Here is a 9,571-nt window from a genome sequence, read left to right as displayed (position 1 = left end):
TATACTATCTATTTAACTATTTCAAAACCAAAGTATATTTTTGTCTATACTATAAACCCTTTTCCAAAACGACACATTTTCAGAAACAAAACTTTTACATTGGATTCATAGTTATTTTGAAAACATAAAACCTTTTCTTGCATTATCCAAAGCCATGAATCTAATACACAAAATCCTATGTTACTTACAGGCATTTTTATGCTGATGTACCTATTTTCTTATTTGTTTCAGGTATTGCTATGTGATAATTGTTGATGCATGCTACACATAGGATGGACTTGTGCCTTAGCGACTTTAAAACCGAGAAACAATTATTTGTATTTATCTCCGAATTGTAATAAAACATTAAGTTCAATAATTCAATAAAACAAAACTATTTGATCCATGGTTGTGAAACAATGATTCTGTTACAACACTCCCCGACGTTTCCGCCACGATTTGTTGTTTTACGTGGTCGGGGTGTGACACTTGAGGTTGATATAACCTTTGGCACTAGTACCTTTTCCTTTTGATCTGTTTTTAAGGATAATATCTCCAGCAGAAATAGAAGTTCTATATCCTGACAGGAGATTGATACTTTTACTATCAAAAACAAGTAAAAGTACAAAATATATTATTCCAAAAAAAAACAAAGAATAATATATCATGTTTTATTGAGAAAAACCTTTTTAAAAAAAATAAAGGTTATTCTGTAAACAACATCAAAAAAGGTTCAGGTATATTTTCCAATTAAAGCTCATAGTCACATCATTCTCAAGTTTTAGGAATATGGTCAATGATTTTGTGATATTTCTTTTTCCCTTTTTACCATTCCCATTCATAAGTACTAGAATACTTACAGGGAGGTTTTTATTGAAAAAAATACTCAGATCAGAATCATTTTACAGCAATGTTTGGAGAGATTTGAACATTTTTGCATATGCTTATGTCAAATCTCACATCACATATAATTTAGTCTGTTTTTCATCTGATTTTCTCGATGTGTTCTTAACAGAGTTGATTTGAACATTTTTGCATATGCATTGTTCATCTTTTCAACACATAAGATGTAATAACTAAAGTTTTAATTTCCCTCCTTTCATGTTAACAAAAACACTAGTGCTTTTACGAAACTAGGTTTTTGTTTACCAGAGATTCACACTTTAGTATCAAACATGATGGAAACAACACAAACTTCATATTAACACTTGAAATCAATTTTTGCAAAGGAGATGATTATACCATAGTTATCAGACATGTTCTCAGATCTGAACACTATAGATGTCTTATGCATGAGATCACTTGTTATGTGAAATTTGTGTGTCTTATGACATCTTGGTTGTTTTACAGAGTTTTTGAATAATCACTTTGAGCATGATTTCTCGTTACTCTGTTTTTCAAACAAAATACAATCATCCTTAGTTTCAATGAATATTGAGCTGAACTATTATGTCAAATTAACTGTTAGATCGAATTTGACTGTCCGAGCTATGATACCAATTGTTAGGATCTGAGGCTCTCATAATTGTGCTTGTTTGCATAATTTAAATTAAGTGCAGCGGAAATGAACACAAACTTTGTAAGCACAATTCAGGAAGAAGAGAGTTTTGATAAACACATGCTTTTCATAGAGTCGAATGATTACAATACAAAGCAAAAGATTTACAGAGCATGCTTACAAACTAAACTCCCCCTCAGCCTGATGCTCCAAGGTTGATTGCACAAGATGAAAGGATTGGACTAGAGGAGAATAACCCACTCAGTCAATCATATGTAACAGTACAGGGTACTGTTACATTTATAGGCAAACCAAACCACTGAAGCATCTTAGCTGACGTCACCATGAAAGCGACATCTAACAAACTAACAAACTCTATCTAGTGTTCTATAACAACTGACCATACAGACACTGATTACTTTCTAAACACTGATGTATAAACACTGATTCTTCATTCCACTTTTATAGTCAACCACTGATGTTGAGCATCAGTGCTTTCTTTAAAGGGTGATCAGACCTTGAATGAGCAGTACTTTAGTTCTTCATCAGTGCTTGGAATCCATCAGTAGATTGAGCTTCAGTCTTTAATCTTCATCAGTACTTTAGTAGCAGTTGTTCTGTTGAGCAGTGCTTTGAAGTCTATCAGATGCTAGATAACCACTGTCAAGGGGAAAGCTTAATGCACACAGCTGATTATGATGAATCCACTGTTGTGAACCAGTTTTGGCTTTCACTATCTGTTCCTCTGTGGGTTCAATCCCAACAATAGGATTTTTTTGGCGTGTAGTTTAGGCAGGATATTATTTTTATAAGAAAAATGTAATTAACATTTATCCGGATGTAAGGTTTAGCGTTTATATATTATGGCGTTTCACATTTTGTGGCGTTTTTGAAGCCTGAGAGCTTAAATAAAAACACAGAAAAAACTACGCAGTGATAAAATTGGCGTTTTGTATTTATTTGGCGTTTTATATTTCAACGGCGTTTTATATGATAAGTGATGTTTTACCTTTTTTACCCTTAATGAAGCGCGTCCACGTATCAAAATTGATGTTATTTACGAAAATGCCACCGCGCCAATCTAGTGCATAGATTGTTTTGATCGGACGATCCATAACCGTTCTCACACTTCCGACCATTTTCTCTAAATCCTGACCCTATACATATATAGGGGAGAGTTCATTGGGGAACACTAAAAAAGTGGGGAACCGGGGAACACTTCTAAAAATTCAACTTAACATGCTAAAAATCAACTCTTTTCTAAAAAAATTTCGGCGCTTTTCCTTATAAATTCATATAGAAACATTTTTAATAAAAAAATAAAAAAATAAAAAAATAAAAAACTAAGAAATATAAATAAAATGTTTAAAAAACAATTTAAAAAATATATCTTATAAAATTAACTTAACATTTTAAAAATCATTTTTTAAATTTTTTTTTTGAGCGCTCCCTTCCTTATAAAAATGGATAGAAACAATTTCAATAAAAAAATCATTTTTGTCAAAAAAAAGTTAACTCTTTTTTAAACTGTTTTTTTATATTTTTAGTTTTTTATATTTTTTATTAAAAATGCTTCTAAAAGTATATATAAAGAAAAGCGTCAAAAAAAATTCTAAAAAAATGATTTCTAACATGTTAAGTTAAATTGTTAAGAGTGTTCCCTAGTTCCCCACTTTTTTAGTGTTCCCCAATGAACCTCACAATATATATATATATATATATAGGGTAGGGATATGGTAAAAAGTGTCTAAAATGTAAGAAGGGTAAGAAGTGTTTTAAACCATTGGATATTTGATCTAATGGTTGAGATCAATAGGGTATAAAAATGTAAATTGTATTTTAATTAGAGGGACCTTATGTAAAATTAAAGGGCAATAGTGTCTTTTTCAATGTTTGAAATATGGTAACCATATCATACACGACCAAAAAACTCCTACATTTACTCATTTTTCCTTAAATATAGGAATTAATGATTCACCTTAATTGTAGGAGGTTTTGGGTTGCATATTCGTCATACATTATCATAATGAGAAATGTAATCAGATTCATGGCATGGTGTTTTAAAACAACTGGATAAATTGACTATGATTCAAGTCATGGTGTTTTATCTGGAGACATTGTTCATGGTGTGGTGTTTTAAACATCTATGATTCAAGTCATGGTGTTTTATCTGGAGACATTGTATAAAAATCGTAAACACCATGACTATGATTCAAGTCATGGTGTTTTATCTGGAGACATTGTTTATGGCGTGGTGTTTTAAACATCTATGATTCAAGTCATGGTATTTTATCTGGAAACATTGTTCATGGTGTGGTGTTTTAAACATCTATGATTCAAGGCATAGTGTTTTATCAATACAAAACATTCCCAGATTTTAAAACACCATGACTATGATTCAAGTCATGGTGTTTTAATTGGAGACATTGTTCATTGCGTGGTGTTTTAAAAATCTATGATTCAAGTCATGGTGTTTTATCAATACAAAACATTCCCAGATTTTAAAACACCATGATGAACCCATATTAGATCTTGCAAAATGGACGACATACTTGATATCAGTATATGCAGATTTAGTGGCCATGGTCTACATTTTAAGAACAAAAAATAGTAATACGTTTGTTGGCAATCTAAGTCTCACTTTCACTTTATTTTGTGGCCACCATCATAAATGTATAACTGATGTTTTATGGCATACGTAGGTGAAAATGGAGTATGATCTTGCAAAAAAATAGGAGGACAGTTTTTTTTTCAGTTATCTTGAAACTCAATTAATTGATAAGAAAGGTAAATTACTAATATACCCTTTTGAATTAATTAAGATAGAGGACACTTGTCATCACCAAATTATTTCTCACACTTCTTACAAAAGTATGACTTTGTACAGGATCCTTTACCTATATATATATATATATATATATATAGGGTGAAGTTATTGTAAAAAAGACCAAAAGTGTGAGAAAGGTAAGAAAGAATCTCAACCATTAGATCTAAATTAATTGAAAATGGTATAATTGTAAATGTATTAACAAATTCAAATATGGTAAACCTTGATTTAAGGATTTGGAGAGAGAAAATCCTTGATTTAAGGACTTATAACCGTCCACAAATATAACACCATCCAGAGCATGTTCATACATGGTGTTTTAAATATAACACCATTCAGAAAATATAACACCATTCAGCACAAATATAACACCATTCAGCATAAAAAAACACTATTCACACAAAAATAACATCATTCAGCACAAGCATAACACCATTCAGCACAAAAAAAAACACCATTCACACAAAAATAACATCATTCAGCACAAAATATAACATCATTCAGCACAAAAAAAACACCATTCACACAAAAAATAACATCATTCAACACAAAAATAACACCATTCAGCACAAAAAAAAACACCATTCAGCAGTAAATAAAATAAACACCATTCAGTACAAGAATATAACACCATTCAGTAAAAGAAATATAACACCATTCTGAAAAGAAAAAAACACCATTCAGTAACGAAATATAACACCATTCAGTAACGAAATATAACACCATTCAGTAACGAAAAAATAACACCATTCAGTAAATAATATAACACCATTCAGTAACAAATATAACACCATTCAGTAACGAAAAATAACACCATTCAGTAACGAAAAATAACACTATTCAGTAAAAGAAAAAAACACCATTCAGTAAAAGAAAATAACACCATTTCAGTGAAGAAAATAACACCATTCAGTAAAGAATATAACACCTCTGTATCATTTTCTCCACTTCCGGCACCACCACTGCCGCTGTCGTGTAGGGAGAGAGATCCGCACCACCACTGCCGATCCGCACCACCACTGCCGCTAGCCGCCGCTGCCGCCGCTGCCGCCGCTGTTCGAGCAATTAGAGAGATAAACGAAATTGTAGAGGGAGAGAAACTGTTCGATCGATTGGAGGGGGAGATCGGAATTGTAGGGATTTTGATTTACAGTTTCCTATTTTGAATGGATATAAAGACTTTATTATCCCTAGAATTTTCAATTCAGTTTAAAAAAATAAAACAAATTTTACAATTTGGTCCCTATTAATCTCAACCATTAGATCAAAGATCTAATGGTGTAGATTTTTTCTTACCCTTCTCACACTTTTGGTCTTTTTTACAGGATCCTTTACCTATATATATATATATATATATATATATATATATATATATATATATATATATATATATATATATATATATATATATATATATATATATATATATATATATATATATATATATATACACACATATATAAGGTAGGGTTCTAGAGTGAACATTAGGTTGAGATTGAACTGTGTGAACTAATCTTAGCCATTAATTATTTAGATTTTGGAAATTTTAATAATGGCAGTTTTGTAATTATTTATATGTAAACAATAAATCAAAAAGGTATAAAGGTAAATTGTTAACTATTTCTCTCCAATTAAATAATTAATTACATTCTTTTTAAATTTTTTTTTCTCTCACCAATTAACTAATTTTTTAATTCTAAAAAATATAACCATTATATAATGTATTGTACAATCTAGAACATGATTAAAAACACTGTAGAAGTGAATGTACATATATGTATTATACGTATTCACAATTTAAAAACGTATTTACATATATGTAGACTAACAAATATTGTTCCATCCGATCATCTTCTTTTAGTGTATATGTCCGATTTGTAATGTGCATATGTGCACATTCATACATACTTCTTAAAAAAGAAGTTAATGATATGGTTATTCAACAAGGTACATATGTGTATAGCAAGTATCTAAGATGATTGTTCGGCATTGTACATATGTCTACATAAATTTTCAACACGTATATACGTATATGTACATCAACAAGTCATATTCTTAACACGTATGTACACATATGTATATTATCACACCTATGTTCAGGACAAGTGTACATTATCACACAAGATTCATGATGAGTATATGAAGAATAATCATTGATATGCAATTGTAAGAAAATGAATATTTAATCAAAAATAAAAAAAAAATATGTAATCAAACGTTCTGTAAATAATCCATTCTTGCATGAATATGCAATTAAAAAATCCATTATTTTGAATTAAGAGAGATGGAGAATATAATTATGCAATTTAAGAAAACTACCAAAATTAAAAGTGTAACTGAAATTCAATGATGAAAATAAAGATTTAAAACTAATTTATTGTATAATTGCATATATATATATATGTGTGTGTGTGTGTGTATATATATATATATATATATATATATATATATATATATATATATATATATATATATATATATATATATATATATATATATATATATATATATATATATATATATATATATCAGAAGGGTGTATGTGTGATGATGCGGGGATAACATATACTGTCAGGAGTGTGTATAGTTTGATTCGGTTATTAGCCTCAACCGAAAGTGAAGTCGAAGTCATTTGTTAATCTATTTTTTTAACCAACCGGTTTTCGGCTAATCGGTTCGGTTTATTTGGTTAGATTGTCAATTTTTGGTTCGGTTAGTTTCGGAATATTTGTAGTGCATTTTTTAATCCAAAAGGCATTACAAGCCATTCATATTGCCCTTGAGGAGTAGAAAAAGCTGTGTATCCAATACTATCAGGATGCATTTTTATTTGCCAAAATCCACTTTTACAATCAAACTTAGAAAATATCTTCTTATTTCTTGTCCAATTTATTAGACTTTCTTTATGAGGTAAAAAATATCCATCAAAAACAGTATTATCATTTAATTTTTTATAAGTTATTACCATCCTAGGCTTACCTCTCTTAATTTCTGCATGTTTTCTTACCATGAATGCAGGAGAACTATGAGGGCTATGACTAGCTTTGATTAATTTTAAATCCAGGAGCTCTTTTATCTGGGAGCTAAATTCTTTCCGGTCTTCTGGATTATATCTCATAGGCTTTACTCTAATTTCTTTATCTTTGTCTTTCATTTCTAATTTTGCCATTATTTGATTTTCATTCCAAAATTGTAATGGATTATCTGTATAACACTGTCTTAACTTATATTTTATATTTTCTATGTGATTATCTAAGTTTCTTAAATTTACTTGGTAATCTAATGGTTCTTCTGGATAATATTCCAAAATTGGTATACCTTTTTCAAGTTTGGGTTTTTGTTTGTATCCTAAATCACCACGCTGGCTTGTGCGTGTTGTAAAATTAATTGGGAATTTTCTCCCATATGCATTTTTTATTCTTTTTACAACTATTAAGTGGTGACATGGTGTTTTTAATATTATTTGATATGCTATTATATCAAAAGTTATTTTGTTAAATCTTTCTAGGAAATCATTTCCTAATAGTATATCTGATCCTGAATTATAAAAATAAAATGGTGGACATTTAACCATATATGATCCTATTAATATTGTTGGATTTTTTACTCCTCTTCTCAGAGGGATTATATCTTTTGAAAAACTAACACCGTTACAAGGTGTTAAATCTTCATGATATTCTATTGGAAAGCAATCAGGTTCACATATGCATAACCCTGATCCACTATCTATATAAGCAGCAAAGTATTCAGCTTTATAATCTTTATAGGTTATTCCTATAGGGATGTATATACTTTTAGGACTTGTCATTTTGGTATATATATCATCTTATCATTATATGTGATTTTTAACCCATAAGAGGTTATTTGATAAGGTTTAACATTCTCTAAAAAGGTTAATCCTTGCATTATTTCTAATGTATCATTTTCATCTTCATTACCATTTAATAATCTTAATGGAATTTTTTCTTCTCCAAATTTAATTATAGTTTCTATGGCTTCATTTATTTCATGTAACTCACCATTAAAGTTAATATATTGGTGAGGTTCTTCTAACGGATATTTTTGCAAATGGTCACATAGTTTATGATTTATATAATTTCCATTTGCACCTGTATCTATTAGTATATCTATATGAGAGAATTTCTTTCCATTGAAATATTCTCCTTTTATTTTATAATTTCTTATGTTATCTTCTTTAGCATCAATGATATTATAAAATCTAATAGAATTAGTCAGCCTTGCAAGGGGATGACTAACTACACCTTTATTTGTAAAGGATAGTCTAGGGGTGATCTGGTTGGTAAATAGAAGTGGTTTATCTTGTAAATCAAGACTTAATGGTCTTGAATCTATTTCCTCAATTTTAGGTAGGGTTGGTATTTGTATTTGGCATACTTCATTAAACAAAAAAGGAAAATCTATAGTATCTTTTATACTAAAACAATCAGAATGGTGGGTATTTGATATAGCATATGATATAGCATATGTAATAGAATATGGCCTATTTTGTTGTTTAAAGAAATCTTTTCTTTTAAAATCTTGTAACAAACTTCAAGTTTTATCAAAATCTTTGTCTTGGATATAATAGGAAATTCTTGGGTATATATTAAACTTTAGTTTACCATATTGCAAATTTCCTCGTAGTATTCCTAGACATGCTTCTTCTCTGTTTTGGATTCTATTATCCATAACTGCTAATTCTATAGGGGTATCTATACCTTCTTTAAAGGTGGATTTTATTATTATTTGGATAGCTCCAACATGTACCCATCCCAAAGTATTCCTAATTTCAGGCTTTATCTTTTGCAGTTTTTCTTGAATATCTTTTTTAGACAATAATGGTATCATTACTTTGTTAGATGTTATATTAATATCTAAAGCTCGTTCCTGAATATTCAACCCATAATATAGATTATGATTTCTTGGTTTTATCCCTAATTTTTGTAAAGTATTTATTTTAAATCCCGAATAATTTGACAATGAAAAATTTTCATGTTGTATTTGTTTTAATTTTTTCTTATCTATTAAAATTTCTTGTTTATATTCTCCTAGTTGCTCTTCTTGACAATCTATTATAAAATTATCTGTTTTACTAGTAGTAGCTATGTCAGATTTATTCATTTTCAGAGGAAGTATATTCAGTTTCAGTTAAAATAAATATACTTTCATCAGAATCTATATCATGAAGATCGTTAATTTGTATGAATTCTCCTTCATCTATCATTTTTTCCATATCATCATCTATTTCAAATATTTTAAGATTTTTA

The sequence above is a fragment of the Helianthus annuus genome, chromosome 5, assembly GCF_002127325.2.
Source record: "Helianthus annuus cultivar XRQ/B chromosome 5, HanXRQr2.0-SUNRISE, whole genome shotgun sequence".
Classification (NCBI taxonomy): domain Eukaryota; kingdom Viridiplantae; phylum Streptophyta; class Magnoliopsida; order Asterales; family Asteraceae; genus Helianthus; species Helianthus annuus.
Note: the sequence above shows the minus strand (reverse complement) of the source record.